Source organism: Papaver somniferum, chromosome 4 (genome assembly GCF_003573695.1).
Source record: "Papaver somniferum cultivar HN1 chromosome 4, ASM357369v1, whole genome shotgun sequence".
Taxonomy (NCBI): Eukaryota; Viridiplantae; Streptophyta; class Magnoliopsida; order Ranunculales; family Papaveraceae; genus Papaver; species Papaver somniferum.
The window spans coordinates 24,495,974-24,512,743 of NC_039361.1; the positions used below are offsets into that span (position 1 = coordinate 24,495,974).

The following is a 16,770-nucleotide window of genomic DNA, read 5'->3' on the forward strand; positions in this document are numbered from 1 at the left end:
ATGTTAGAGCACTGCTCGGTCAAACTCGCATGCGTTGATATCTCAAGCTTGTTTATCAATGTTAGTGATCAAAACTATAAGTCTTGATTTCTAGTCTCTTATAGCTAAGTCTCGGACTAGGATATTAAGTGTAGTTGAGTTCAAGGACTTCATGGCGATTGATATTACATGTAGAATATCTACTCAAGGAACCGGTGGAACTTCTTGACAAAAAGGTATGTGGAGACTTGAACTTATCTGTCACTCAAAAGTCTATCTATTCTATCTCCTACTCTTTGAGACAAAAGTCGTATGCTATATATATAGACTAGATCATACACATTTGGTATTTCGAGCCGAGTATACTCGCCTATCTTTATCTCGAAATATGTGTTGGTAAGCTTTTCGCTTCGACCAAGTTTATCTTTACCTAGTGACGGATGTCATGAATGTTTCAATCACTTTGAAAATTGCTTTGACGAGAAATAGTGTAACAACTATATAACGTCCTCTAAGAATGTTTTAATGATTGGAATGAGAGTTTAGATTATATAACCAATGGATTCCTTGAACCAAAGTTCTCGAACTTTGTTGATCAAGAGAACCGGAAGTACGACAAGTTCCAAGTCCGTTGCCTGCCGAAGTTCTCAACCCGAGAATTTCTACTGGAGTTGACAAACTACTTGAGTGAGCCAAGTCCGTGAACCCAGTCCGCGAACCGACGTAGTTCTCGAACCCGAGAATTTCTGCTGGAGTTTGTAAACTCTATCCGGTGTCTTAAGTCCGCGAACCTAGTATGCGAACTTGAGAAGGTTATATATCTAAAGATGATTTCTGAACTTAATCTTAAAAGACTAAGGAATGCATTTGCAAACCGTGGCTATTAAAGTTCATGAATCGATTCGAGTGAATCAAATCATCTTTGCTTCAATTGTGTCTTGTGTAGTTACATAAGATTTCCTTGCAATTGAACAACTCTCTTAACTAGTTCATTTGAGTCAATTGAACTAGTTATGGTGAAGAAGAACATGGTATGAAACGCTATATGGTTAACCTCTTTGGGTAAACCATTATTGAACCAGCAATGTACACATTTGGGTGCGGTTAACAAACCTAGAAGCGTACAGTCATTTGTGTATGACAAGCTAAGTTTTCGATCTAACAGTTGAGAAATATTAGATTGAATCTAAATTAGGTTTTCATCTAACGATGAATATTGATTGCTTTGTAACTAAGGAAAAACCTTGATTTTAAAGGCTATATAAAGGAGACATTTAGCATTGAGAAAACTAATTCCCACACGTCTGTGTGATACTAGTTTCTCTGCTAGAGTCGGTTCTTCTTTAACCCTTGGGATTGTGAAGCCAGACCGATATTACTTTTATCGTAGTTGTGTGATCTGATCTTGCATCTTTTATCGTAACAATACAATCATATTGATTGGCTTGAGATCGTGAGAGTTCTCCGATAGGAAAGATATAAAAAGTAATCACAAACACCTTCGTCTCATCATTTGTGATTCCACGACATCTTGTTTCGCTACCATATGATTAAGATTTTTTTGAGGTGATTGATTAATCTAGGTTGTTCTTCAGGAATATAAGACCAGATTATCAATTGGTTCCTGTTCACCTTGATTATTATCAGAAGACGGAACAAAAACTTTTAGGGTTTTTCTGTAGGAGACAAATTGATCCTTTGATAGACTTGTCTATGTGAGACAGATTTGTTTATTGTTAAAGCCTGCGATTTTTAGTCGTATAAACTCTTAGTTGTGTGTGAGATCAACTAAGGGAATCAAGTGCGCAGTATCCTGCTGGGATCAGAGGCGTAGGGAGTACAACTGTACCTTGGATCAGTAGGAGACTGATTGGGGTTCAACTATAGTCCATTCTGAAGATAGCTTGGAGTAGGCTAGTGTCTGTAGCGGCTTAATACAATGTGTATTCAATCTGGACTAGGTTCCGAGGTTTTTCTGCATTTGCGGTTTCCTCGTTTACAAAATTCTGGTGTCTGTGTTATTTTCTATTTCCGCATTATATTGTTTATCTTTATAATTGAAATAATACAGGTTGTGCATATAGATCATCAATTGGTATAATCCAACCTTTGTTTGATTGTCATTGATTGATCCTTGGACATTGGTCTTTGGTACCGTCCAAGTTATTCCTTGTGTTTGATTATAGACTCGTTGATTTCTATTAGCTTGAGTGAATCAAAAAAAGAGAGAGATATTAACTCCTTGAGATACTTTTACCTAGATTGAGTCTGACTGTCTAGTTGATTCTCTAGAAAGTGTTTCAGAGTTAGTCCATACAGACTGCTAAGCGAAATATTGGGTGGTGTTGTTAGACCCCCGCTTTTTCAATTGGTATCATAGCAGGCAAACACGTTTAAGACCTCAAAAGTCTGTGTTTGTAGCGATTTGACTATATGGATCATAAGTCTCAATTGACGCTTCACCAGAATTAAAAAACAACCGTAGAAAAAGGTCTGATAAACTGGTCACTCTTCAAAAAAAGTTGGATGAACAAATCCAGATCTACTCTGGTCTTGTTGCAGAAATTGCAATTCTTAAGGATATGCTATCCAGTAAGAGTCTCTCAGTGAATCTGAGAAAATCCAGTTGTTCCTCTCCAAAGAATAGTCACTATTCAGATAATAATCAATGATCGGTTGATAAGAAAACTAATATGACTAGGAACTACTCAGACAAACATCAAGGTTTTATCCCATATTGTTGTTCGTCAAATCAACCTCAACAAGTATGTACGTCACTTTTGAAGAGTTTGAAGATTGCGAGTAATCCTTGTAAGAAAACTAAACGATCTTTTGCTACTCTAAAAAAACGTACAAAACCATCAGAAAATTCTAAACAGAAAAATACTGATGGTATGGGTAATCTTGTTTCTAGTCCTACACCTTCCGTCCAATGGTGTCGTGACAGTAGTTGTAGCCTTTTTCTACATGTGATAGGCGACTCTCCATTGTGTGTATCATCTATCAACTTTAAAAGTTAAAGCCTATATCAAGAACAAAAGGACGTCTTCAGATTGGTGGTTATTATCCACAAATTGAACCAGGAAATCCTGATAAAACTCTGAATATTTTTTTTTTGGGAAAAAGCAATGCATGAAGAGTTGGATCAATTTCACAGACAAACCGTGTGGGATCTTGTACCATGTCAGTTCAATATCAATGTTATTGGTTCTGATAATGCCAGCATTGTTGATCAAGGATCCTCATGAACTAAACCTTTTGTATGTGATGAACCGTTAGTTCCAGTAGAATGTCTTGTGCTGTTGAATCATAATCCCTTGGAAACAGGTTTTTTCATAATCAAAAAGGGGAGGATCTCTACTCACGTAGCAAACCTTGAAATTTCACAAAGTGATAAACAAGGGGAGCCTTTTGCTCACAACGTCTCCTACTAATCCTAGACGTTCGCATCCTCATTCTTAACTTGAGAAGATGGGGTTTGTTGCGTCCTTTTGTCTCAAGTAGTTTTTTGGTAAGTCTTGATCAAAATAAATAAGGATTCTTTAAAACTAAAGGGACCCTTGTCTAGGGTTTGGAGCAGTTCATAAACGTTGTGATTTTCAAAAGGAATACTGTTTCATGGCTCCTGTGACTAGAGGTAGCGCAAGCAGGAATGCAGTTGAAACATCTAACGTACGGCGGTGTACATGAATCTCATCCACAAGGGTGAAGAAAGTGAAGACTGTAATTAATGGTAAAAATCCTTCCTCAAACTGGTTTGTATCCTTTTATCAGTGTGATGATAGTTTCAGGAACCTGGTAAAATAGTTCATCAACAAAAGAAACGACTTAAAATCTCAAATCACTTCATCTTTGGAAGAGATCATTCACTATGAACAGATGATATCTTTAACAACGAACACCGTGCGTAAACTGAAAAGAGAACTCAGTATGTTGACGGTTATTCCCAAAGAGTTGGAAGAAATGAACGATCCCATTATCAATGGATTTTTCAATAATGAGAAGGAGTTTTCCGTAGATACCTTGAGGAAAATCTACTATGCCTAGTAAGTCGTTTTTTTGGCTTAGTTGGAAGAATAACTAGTGATTTAAATAGCGATGATTGTGACTACACATAACTATTATTTTCATCTTCTTGTTTTTAGATTTTTTAGTTTAAAATTCTAAAACTATTTAGAGGATGATGTTTTGCAACATTTTTGATTTTTTTATATTGCAACTTATTATGGGATATTCGTGTTTACGTCCGTGAACTTTGTTGTCCCGTATTTTGTCAAAAGTAAAGTCGTTCATGATCGATATTCATCTATTGATTTAAGAATGAATAGACTTTTGACATATACAAAAGTTAAGCCTATATTGTCAACCCTTGACGGAAGATAGGTTAAAATCTTTTGTATCCAAGGATTATTGCTATTGTATATGCTTGTGCAAAAGAATGAATCCTTGTGTATTCCACGGTATAGATCTTCATTGATCCATCCTTTTTGTATTACCATGAGGCTCCGTAATGTGTCTTATGTTGAGCACGATACGACTAAGTTGATTAAATTTTGATTATCTTGGTTGGTTGTTCCATAAAATACTTTATGTTGATCATTTGTGAACTAAATTAATCATCTTGTTTGGTTATTTAGTCATTGCTCCGTAATTTCTCTTATGTCAAGCAAAACAAATTACAATTAAATTGATTACATTTGTGATTAGTTTAATTGTGTATTCCAATTAGATTAATTTTGGGATCTCTTGTAGTTAATATAGTTGAGTTTTCATATATTCCATGAGTTTTTCTTGTGTTGAGTATATGAACAGCTATCTTAATCATTTTCTAATGGTTATGTTAGTCTTTGCTCCGTAAGTTTACTTATGTTGAGCACAATGAATTAAATTGATCACTTTTGTGGTTAATTTGATTATGTATTCCAATTAGATTATTTATGGGTTTACTTATGGATAATTTGATTGAGTTTTGGATATAAAAATCATTCTCATGGTTTTGGTGTCCAATAAAATTCTTTGTTTCTCTTGAAATTAAGGTCGCTCGTTGTTGTTCCCTTGGGAATGACATCAAATGGGGGAAATTTCTTTTGAACTTGTGCTTAATGGTCATATATTGAGGGGTGTGCGGCTGTGGAATTTTAGAGGGGTATCTTGTATCTTTAAACTCCTTGATGAATGCTGTTAGCTTCGGCTATATGATTGCATCTAAATAAGATGATGTGTGTTTCTTTCTCTCAGTCATGAAATGTCTCTTACGGAAATTTCATTATGATCCCGTTCTTGTACCTTTGCCAATTTTATTGACAAAAAGGGGGAGAATTAATATGTAGTTCACACTACAAATACATATGGTTTTCGGATCATTGTGTAAGGGGGAGTGGTTTTAATGTGAGATGGAGTAGTGACTAAGGCGGAGTGATACATATCACCATAGTATTATTGTTGAAGTTGTGATACAATTGGACTTTGACACTATATAATAATACTATGACACTGTATAACAATGATCGAGACCGATGCTTTCTCATTGTTATAGCTACGGATCTTCAATAACGGTGATGCTAAACTTACAACCTTTGGGATCATTGGAGTACTTGGAAGTGATGAAGATTTCGAGGAATGTTGAAGATTATACATGTGGAATACGATCTACTAAAGTTTCATTATATTTTTTGTATTTCATATGTATTGATAGTTTTGTCTCTAAAATTGACAAAGGGGAGATTGTTAGAGCACTGCTCGGTCAAACTCGCATGCGTTGCTATCTCAAGCATGTTTGTCAATGTTAGTGATCAAAATTATAAGTCTTGATTTCTAGTCTCTTATAGATAAGTCTCGGACTAGGATAGTAAGTGTAGTTGAGCTCAAGGACTTCATGGCGATTGATCTTACAAGTAGAAGATCTACTCAAGGAACTGGTGGAACTTCTCGACAAAAAGGTATGTGGAGACTTGAACTTATCTGTCACTCAAAAGTCTATCTATTCTATCTCCTACTCTTTGAGACAAAAGTCGTATGCTATATATATAGACTAGATCATACACATTTGGTATTTCGAGCCGAGTATACCTCGCCTATCTATATCTCGAAATATGTGTTGGTAAGCTTTTCACTTCGACCAAGTTTATCTTTACCTAGTGACGAAAGTCATGAATATTTGAATCACTTTGAAAATTGCTTTGACGAGAAATAGTGTAACTACTATATAACGTCATCTAAGAATGTTTCAATGATTGGAATGAGAGTTTAGATTACATAACCAATGGATTTCTTGAACCGAAGTTCTCGAACTTTGTTGATCAAGAGAACCGGGAGTATGGAAAGTGCCAAGTCCGCGAACTCAGTCCGCGAACTGCCGAAGTTCTCAAACCCGAGAATTTATGCTGGAGTTGACAAACTACTTGCGTGAGCCAAGTCCGCGAACCCAGTTCGCGAGCCGGCGTAGTTCTCGAACCCGAGAATTTCTGCTGGAGTTTGTAAACTCTATCCGGTGTCTTAAGTCCGCGAACCTAGTTTGCGAACTTGAGAAGGTTATATATCTAAAGATGATTTCTGAACTTAATCTTAGAAAACTAAGGAATGCATTTGCAAACCTTGGCTATTAAAGTTCATGAACCGATTCGAGTGAATCAAATCATCTTTGCTTCAATTGTGTCTTGTGTAGTTACATAAGATTTCCTTGCAATTGAACAACTCTCTTAACTAGTTCATTTGAGTCAATTGAACTAGTTATGGTGAAGAAGAACATGGTTGGTATGAACAGCTATATGGTTAACCTATTTTGGTAGACTATTGTTGAACCAACAATGTGCACATTTGGGTGCGGTTAACAAACCTAGAAGCGTACAATCATTTGTGTATGACAAGCTAAGTTTTCGATCTAACGGTTGAGAAATATTAGCTTGAATCTAAATCAGGTTTTCATCTAACGCTGAATATTGATTGCTTTGTAACTAAGGCAAAACCCTGATTTGAAAGGCTATATAAAGGAGACATTTAACATTGATAAAACTAATCCCCGCACGTCCGTGTGATACTAGTTTCTCTTCTAGAGTCGATTCTCCTTTAACCCTTGGTTTTCTTCTTCTAAAACCAGGTTAACGACCTAAAAACTTCATTGGGATTGTGAAGCCAGACCGATACTACTTTTATCGTAGTTGTGTGATCTGATCTTGCATCTTCTATCGTAACAGTACAATCATATTGATTGGCTTGAGATTGTGAGAGTTCTCCGATAGGAAATATATAAAAAGTAATCACAAACACCTTCGTCTCATCATTTGTGATTCCACGACATCTTGTTTCGCTACCATACGATTAAGATTGTTGTGAGGTGATTGATTAATCTAGGTTGTTCTTCAGGAATATAAGACCAGATTATCAATTGGTCCCTGTTCACCTTGATTATTATCAGAAGACGGAACAAAAACTTTCAGGATTTTCCTGTGGGGGACAGATTGATCCTTTGATAGACTTGTCTGTGTGAGACAGATTTTTTTATTGTTAAAGCTTGCGATTTTGGGTCGTAGAAACTCTTAGTTGTGGGTGAGATCATCTAAAGGAATCAAGTGCGCAGTATCCTGTTGGGATCAGAGGCGTATGGAGTACAACTGTACCTTGGATCAGTGGGAGACTGATTGGGTTCAACTATAGTCCAGTCTGAAGTTAGCTTGGAGTAGGCTAGTGTCTGTAGCGGCTTAATACAGTGTGTATTCAATCTGGACTAGGTCCCGGGGTTTTTCTGCATTTGCGGTTTCCTCGTTAACAAAATTCTGGTGTCTGTGTTATTTCTATTTCCACATTATATTGTTTATCTTTATAATTGAAATAATACAGGCTGTGCGTATAGATGATCAATTGGTATAATCCAACCTTTGGTTGTTTGTTTGTCATTGATTGATCCTTGGACATTGGTCTTTGGTACCGTCCAAGTTATTCCTTGTGTTTGATTATAGACTCGCTGATTTCTATTAGCTTGAGTGAATCAAAACAAAAGAGAGATATTAACTCCTTGAGATACTTTTACCTAGATTGAGTCTGACTGTCTAGTTGATTCTCTAGAAAGCGTTTCGGAGTTAGTTCATACAGATTGCTAAGCGAAATATTGGGTGGTGTTGTTAGACCCCCGTTTTTTCAGGATCAACATACGTTGTTGACACACTGTGCGATATTTGGAAGTTCGAGTTAACTAGAAGAGCAAGTTGTGTCGGTTGCTTGTATTTAGAGTTTTACTATGTTTAGAATTTCTTTGTGTTTGTAGAAGTGTGCTTTCTAAAGAGTTTGTTTTTATTAGGAAAATACTTTGAGTGATTGTCAAGTTTGTGAGACTATAAGTAGGTTGTTAAGCCATGAAAGGATGCACATCAAACTGATTATCAATGTAATTGTTTATTTGCCTCCGCGGTTGCTCTCCTCTCTCTTGCTCGATCCTACAGAAATTAATAGAAATCGGTCCCTACGATTTACTAAACTTGTATCAACAAAATAAAACTATTGTCGTTTTAGCATAGGAAACCTACTTTAAGCCTTCTACTAACATTTCCACCACGGAAGTCAAACTGTCACCAAGTTAAGGCGCATAAGTTTCACGTCACTTCCACAAGTTTTAGAAATTAAATTGATTTGTTTCCTGAAATTAGATAGATGGAAAGGCATGAAAATCTTCCAAAAGTACATCTTTATGATACAAGAAGAGAACAATGTCAAGCTTATTCAAGCTGCCATCCTCCAGGATACAAGAGAACAATGTCAAGGTTTTCGTGTCAAAAAGAGTTACCCCTTCAGAAGCCAAGATTTTCAATCTCAAATCCAAAAACTACTTATTCATCAACCAGAAAAACATTAGAGTCGGTGTTGTTAATTGATTGTGGCACACAAAACATCTTGATGCACGGATCAAATAGTACCAGGGGCGGAGCCAGAATTCTATAAATGGGTGAGATGTTACCAATCAGTGCACATTTGAGGGGTGCAAAAGGGTTAAAATGGCTAAAATGGGGGAAGATTCGCTTAAATTAGGCTTGGAAGCTCATATTTGAGGGGGTGCAATTGCACACCGACCTCTCAATGTGGCTCCGCCCCCGAATAGTACTCTCTAAGATTTGTTGCACAAGTTTTTATTAAGGAATATAATTTTTACATATCAACATTCTTACAACCAAGGTCAAGAGATTTGTTAATAGCATCAATAACTATTTGAATGTTTCTACTACTCGCAGACCATTTATCCTCTGGACAGCTCCCATGGGTTTTAATATTTCCCACCAATCTAGCAAACTCTTGTACCATTGTTGTTTCTTGAGGAACCTCAGAAACAACCTCAATCTTCTTTGGTTCCACAGTCCATCCCAATTGAAGTTTTGTAAACTGTGCACCGGATGCGAATTCAAATGAAGCAGAACTTTCTTTACAAGGGATGATGTGATCCTTGAGATGAATAGTGCCATTTGTACCATGTAAAGATAAGTCAAGACACACGTTAGAGAGGAATGAGCAGTAAAACGTTGCCACTTTTTCCTCTTGATTATCTTCTTCTTTTCCAGCCAACCAAGTTAAGGAACCGCCACATGCATAAGGACACCGGCTTCATTACGAATCGGTCCTGGTAGAGCCATTACAGTGTTTGGTAGTAGGTTGTCGGTTGCCCACAAGATGGCTCCGATGCAGTACCATCCCACATCTCGGAGTACTCCAAGAGCATCTAGTTCTGGCTTTACTCTAATGTTGTTCTCTAAGAAATCAGGAGTTTCATTGTAGAATGTGCATGTCGAGTGTATCTAAACCAAACAAAGATACAAAAGAAAGAAAAGAGAATTCTATCATTTAGGCAGGAGATGGTAGGTGTGCTATGAAAAATGCAAATAAATCATCTAATGTAAGAATTTATAATGATTTGCTCTAATTATATTAAAATTAATTTTGATGCAGCTTTTGATCAAAATAATGTTTCAAGTATTAGACTAATCATTAGAAATGCTGCAGGTAAATGCAGAGTAAGACATTGTCTGGGAAGTTCTCTAGATGCTGAACAAGCTAAAGGAAAAGCGGCTCTTAAAGCAATAATGTGGGCAGCAAGGAAAGAAATCACAAATCTGCATCTTGAAGGGGACAATATCAACGTAGTTAATGCAATAAATGGCAGTCTACATTCTGTCAAGTGGAAAACTAGTAGTTTAATACTTGATGCAGTTTATTTTCTTAACTCTTTAGAGAACCGGAAATGCACTTTTATTCGCATAGTAGGAAACAATGCTTCGCATGAAATTGCAGCATATGCAAAATCCTCATTAGTTTAGTAGTTGGAGAGTGGTGTGACAATTGGTCATCTCAGCTAACAGGCTCAATTGAGCACGATTTATTGGGCTGATACCTGCTTTACTAGGAGCTGATACCAGTCCATCGATCCAATGATCAGGATCGTCAGGATTTTTTTGTCTTATATGGACTGGTATCGACTCTTAGTAGAGCTGGTATCAGACCATACAAATCATGCAATTGATACATATGTAATTGATTATAATCACGAGTGGAATGAAACTTTCTTTTCTATTAAAAAGATAAACATCTATTGAGGTACTAGAACACTGTTGTCAAAGGCGAGCTAGGCGCCTAAGTGAGCCATTACCTCTAATTATTATCGCATTAGGTGCCTTAGGCGCGATTAGGCGCCTAAAGCGTGATAACCTAGTGAGCTGAAAACGTTAAAACTTAGAAAAATGTCTTACCGATTTGAGTTTACCGAAGAGTTTGGTGTCCGCAAGAAGCTCTTTGATCTTAGGACTCCTTGGGTGATGGAGCCACATCGTACCATCCATGAATTGTACACCATTCAACCTGCAAGCCTCCAATATTTGATCAAGCTCCGACGTATTCAAAGCCGTCGGTTTCTCTAAAAGCAAATGTTTCTTCTTTGTTGCAGCCAAGATAGCCCATCGTACGTGTAAGCTTGTGGGGAGTGGCATATATACAGCATCGACATTTGGGTCATCAAGAACCTCATCATAGCTCCCATAAATCTTAACGGAATCTGGTAATTTGTTGTCTAAGGCGAATTTTTTTGCTTTCTCAAAGGAACGGCTGCCAATGGCGTAGACAGTTGAGTTGTTGGATAAACCAATAGCTCTTGAAACTTTCCTAGCTATTTGAGCACATCCTTTATACCAAATCGGATATGATTCTTATTGAGACAGACGTGTATCTGAGACTAATTAGGAAAGTCTCAGATGTACACGACTCATAGATGATAAACTAGGAAAGACTTATTCTAGGAAACCGAGACTGATATGGAATGTGTTTATTCTAGGAGTCTTATTCTAGGAAACCGAGACTGATATGAAATGTGTTTATTCTAGGACTCTTTAGTTTAGCCTAAAGAAGAGTCGCACATATATATACTCTTGTAATCAGTTTTCTAAAGATTAAGAGAAAATACACAAATTCGTAACATGGCATCAAGAGCCTGGTTCGAAACCTAAAAAAAAAAAAAAAAAACAAACCTAAAGATGGTTAGCGAAATTGAATCATCCAAAGGGAAGACGATGGAATATGATGTGCAAAAGAAGAACCCTGTATATTACCTAGGTTCGAGTGATGGACCAGGAAATATCATCACGCCAATAAGTTTGAAAGGAAATAATTATGATGAATGGGCAAGAGCCATAAGAAGATCGTTAATAGCCAAGAGAAAATTTGGTTTTATTGATGGAACAGTTACAAGACCTGTAGATCCGTATCAGTTAGAAGAGGATAGCTGTGCAATCAACGCTGGTTTCATGGATCAGTAACACGTTGGAGTTGTCAGTGAGATCAACTCTGGGAGATTATGAGGATGCAAGCCTATTATGGGCACACTTGAAGAGAAGATTTTGCGTTGTTAGCGGAACAAGAATTTGCCAACTAAAAACATCTTTAAGTGAATGTAAACAGAAGAAAAGGGAGGAAGTTGCTATATATTTTGGAATATTGAACAAAATATGGGATGAGATGGTGACTTATATGAAGATACCCCAATGCAAGTGTGGACAGTGCACATGTGATATTGCGTCTCAGGTAAGTACGTTGAGAGACGAAGATTTCTTGCATTATTTTCTGATTGGGTTAGATTCTATATACAGTTCTTTGCGTGAACAATTGCTTGCAAGAGAACCATTGCCGTCTGTGGATGTGGCATATCAAACAATTGTGAACTCAGAACGCTTGAAAATTGGAGATGGAGTGGTGACTACAGAGATGCAAGAGAATACTATGGTTTTTAAGGTGCAATCTGAGCAACGGATGCTTAATAGTGCTTATGATCCCACCAAGTACTGCAAAACTTGTAGCAGACAAGGACACTCTGATGATGGTTGTTTTAAGATTATTGGATATCCAGAATGGTGGGGAGACAGACCAAAGAATGGAAGAGGAGGAAGAACTGGAGGCAGAGGACGTACTGGAAGAGGAGGTAGAGGACAAGGAGGAAATCTTGTTCGTGCTCATAACCTGCATATTTCGGCAGCAAAGGAGAGTGCTGGTACGTCATCAGCTGATGGAATGGGTCTCGCAGGAGTTACAGCAGCACAGGTTCAACAGGTGATGGAGTTTTTAAACTCAAGAAAGTCTGGTTCTCATCTACAAGGTAAAAAACATGAAACATCCTGGATTGTTGACACAGGTGCAACAAATCATGTTACGTATGAACTTCTTAACATGATAAGTGTAAGAGATATTAGGGCCTGTTCAGTTGGATTGCCTGATGGAAAATATGCATACTCTGAGAAAATTGGAACTGTGATTCTCCCTGGTGGATTGAAACTTGAAAATGTCCTTTATGTACCACAGATAACCTGTAACCTAATTTCAGTCACACAACTTATTGATGAGATGAGTTGTATTATTCAATGTACTAACAAATTATGTCTTATACAGGACCGGTCTACGAGGAGGATAATTGGAGTGGCTGAGAGACAAGGTGGACTATATATTTTCTGTGGTGTGTCGCATGTTGAAGTTATGGCTGTGCATGAAGATTCATATGAGTTGTGGCATCAGCGTATGGGACATCCTTCAGAAAAAGTTTTGCAGAAATTGCAAGGTGTGAGTAGATTAATTAAGAAGAATAATGATGCTTGTGATATTTGTCCCCGGGCAAAGCATCGTAGAAGCAGTTTTGCTAGTAGTTTGAGTAAATCGAATTGTATTTTTGATTTAGTTCATATAGATTTATGGGGTCCTTATAAGATCAGTTCATCATGTGGAGCTCAATATTTCCTGACAATAGTAGATGATTTTTCAAGAGGTGTTTGGATTTATTTAATTCAGAATAAAACAGCAGTTGAATTAATATTTCGTGAATTTGTTGCTCTTGTGAAGCGTCAATTTAACAAAGATATTAAAATTGTTAGAAGTGATAATGGAACGGAATTTAATGCATTACGTGGGTATTTTAAGACTAGTGGAATAGTCTTTGAGACGTCATGTGTAGGTACTCCACAACAGAATGGCAGAGTTGAGAGAAAACATCAACATATAATGAATGTGGCACGGGCTTTAAGATTTCAAGCAAACTTGCCGAAACGGTTTTGGGGAGAGTGTGCATTGACAGCGGCGTACTTGATCAATCGTACGCCTACGCCTATCCTAAACAATAAAACACCATATGAAGTATTGTTTGGAAAACCACCTTTATATAAACAGTTGAAGGTCTTTGGATGTTTGTGTTATGTATATGATCAAAGTAGCAAAGGAGATAAGTTTGCTAGTCGAGGAAGAAGGTGTGTGTTTCTAGGTTATCCATTCGGTAAGAAGGCATGGCAAGTGTATGATCTCGACACAAGAAGGTTTCTAGTGTCTAGAGATGTAAAATTCTATGAAACACAATTTCCATATAAGACCGAGTTGGATGGTACTAGAATTCATATAAGGACTGATGTTGCTGGCACTACATATGAGACAGATGTTGGTGATGAAGAATCAATAATAGCTGGCGGTGAAGAGGCTGCAGAAATACAGCGACAGATAGATGCAGATATCATTGTACAGACTGCAGCACCTGGTGGAAATGTAGCAGTGCAGACTGCGACGTCTACAGAAACTGTAGCGGAACAGAACACAACATCTGTGACGCCTGCAGAAACTGCAGCAGAAAAAACTGCGACATCAGCTGAAGATAACGCTGTTAAGAACAAATCTACAGCGACAGAAACGCAGGAAGCTGTGAATGGTAATGGAAAACCCACAGATACCGTTGATGTGAACAAAGATTTGGGTAAGGGCAAGCGTCAGAAGTTCCCCTCAAGTAGGATGAAAGGTTTTGTGACGCACACCATTCGAGAACATAGTCCATCTCACTCTCAATCATCACAGTCATCATCCTCAGGTACACCTTATCCTTTGACATATTATGTTAGTTGTGACAGGTTTTCTGACATGCATAAAAATTATATTGCTGCACTGTCTGCAAAGTCTGAGCCGAAAAATTTCAGAGAGGCAATGACACATCCAGGTTGGAGGAAAGCAATGGCGGAAGAAATACGGGCTTTAGAAGAACAAGGCACATGGGATCTCACCGAATTGCCACCTGGTAAGAAGGCTCTAGGAAGTAAATGGATATATACAGAAAAATATGATGAAAATGGTACTTTGGTACGTTTAAAGGCAAGACTTGTGATTTTTGGAAATCATCAAGTTGAATGTTTGGATTACAATGAGACGTTTGCTCCAGTGGCAAAGATGACAACTGTTCGTATGTTTTTGGCTGTTGTTGCGGCTAAGCAGTGGGATGTGCATCAGATGGATGTGCATAATGCATTCCTACATGGAGATTTGGAAGAGGAAGTATATATGAAGATACCACCTGGATTTGCTAAGGGTAATCCTAATATGGTGTGTAAGATGAAGAAATCATTGTATGGCCTAAAACAAGCACCGCGGTGTTGGTTTGCGAAGCTGTCCACTGCATTGAAGAATTATGGGTTTCGGCAATCGTACTCAGATTATTCTCTCTTTACTATGCTAAAGGGAAAGATGCAACTTAATGTGCTGGTGTATGTTGATGATTTGATTATTGCAGGAAATGATCTGGTTGCGCTTACACAATTTAAAGCATACTTGGGTCAATGTTTTAAGATGAAAGATTTGGGAAAGTTGAAATACTTCCTAGGATTGGAAGTGGCAAGGAGTAAAAAGGGTTTCTACATATGTCAACGAAAATATGCGTTGGATATTATAATGGAGACAGGTTTATTGGGTGCGAAACCTGCAGAATTTCCTATGGAAACAAATCATCGTCTTGCCTTAGCAACAGGAGAGTTTCTTAATGATGTAGAGAAGTATAGACGATTGGTTGGGCGTTTAATATATTTATCCGCCACCAGACCAGACCTTGCTTACTCAGTGCATATCTTATCTCAGTTTATGCAGCGACCTAGACTGGAGCATTGGGAAGCAGCACTTCGTGTGGTTAGATATTTGAAAAAAAATCCTGGACAAGGAATTCTGTTGCGCTCTGATAGTAGTTTCAAATTGAGAGGTTGGTGTGATTCGGATTGGGCAAGTTGTCCTATATCTAGGCGCTCACTGACGGGGTGGTTTGTTCTCTTTGGTGATTCACCAGTATCTTGGAAGACTAAGAAGCAACAAACTGTGTCTCGTAGCTCGGCTGAAGCAGAATATCGTTCCATGGCGGCGGCTACATGTGAATTAACATGGTTGAAACAGTTACTCCGAGATCTGGGAGTTCACCATACACAAGCAATGAGTCTTCTTTGCGATAGTCAATCAGCGCTATATATTGCGAAGAACCCTGTGTTTCATGAAAGAACGAAACACATTGAAGTGGACTGTCATCTAGTCAGAGATGCGATAATAAGGAAGATTATTTCACCTTCTTATACTCCTACCACAATACAGTTGGCGGATATATTCACGAAGTCGTTGGGAAAAGCTCAGTTCCATGGTCTATTGTCCAAGATGGGCATGTGTGACCTGCATGCTCCGTCTTGAGAGGGTATTGAGACAGACGTGTATCTGAGACTAATTAGGAAAGTCTCAGATATACACGACTCATAGATGATAAACTAGGAAAGACTTATTCTAGGAAACCGAGACTGATATGGAATGTGTTTATTCTAGGAGTCTTATTCTAGGAAACCGAGACTGATATGGAATATGTTATTCTAGGACTCTTTAGTTTAGCCTAAAGAAGAGTCGCACATATATATATTCTTGTAATCAGTTTTCTAAAGATTAAGAGAAAATACACAAATTCGTAACAATTCTCAATATCCATCTTCTGTGATTTTCCTTGGGTCTATGAAAATTGATTCCGAGCAAGATAGCTAGGAGTATACTCTCAGATCTACCAGACCAGAGTGTAATTATTGGAGAAATGAACAGTAAGGAAATTTCCATCCCTACATGTGCAGTTGCATTATGATGGTCCATCTCACGATAAAGTGCTATTGTACAATGTTTCTTGTCCACTCGTTCATGTTGACACAATTGGATATGAGTTCCCCACGTAATGCTGTTGAAGTGCATGTTTGGATTGGTATTACCACCCGACAAAAGTCATACAAATTGTCACTGAAAACAGTTTTGTTGAAGGGCATGTTTGGGTTGATTTGTGGTGCCTTGAAGTTCAATTATCAACCCTTTCACATTTTTTCCCAACACTGGAGACATGGAACAATTATTACATAGATTAGAAAAGAGATTGCAGCAAACTCTCGCACTGTCGGTTTAACCCCACAATATTACAAATTTGTAAACTGATAGAAGCAAGCTTCAATCTTCATGCATGATACCCATGAT

General features: G+C 37.7%; 1 pseudogene; it reads right to left on the reverse strand.

Moving 5' to 3' along the window:
* Window positions 1-9,114: 9,114 nt before the first annotated feature.
* LOC113272194 lies at window positions 9,115-11,425 on the reverse strand (annotated as a pseudogene).
* Between the last annotated feature and the right edge of the window lie 5,345 nt (window positions 11,426-16,770).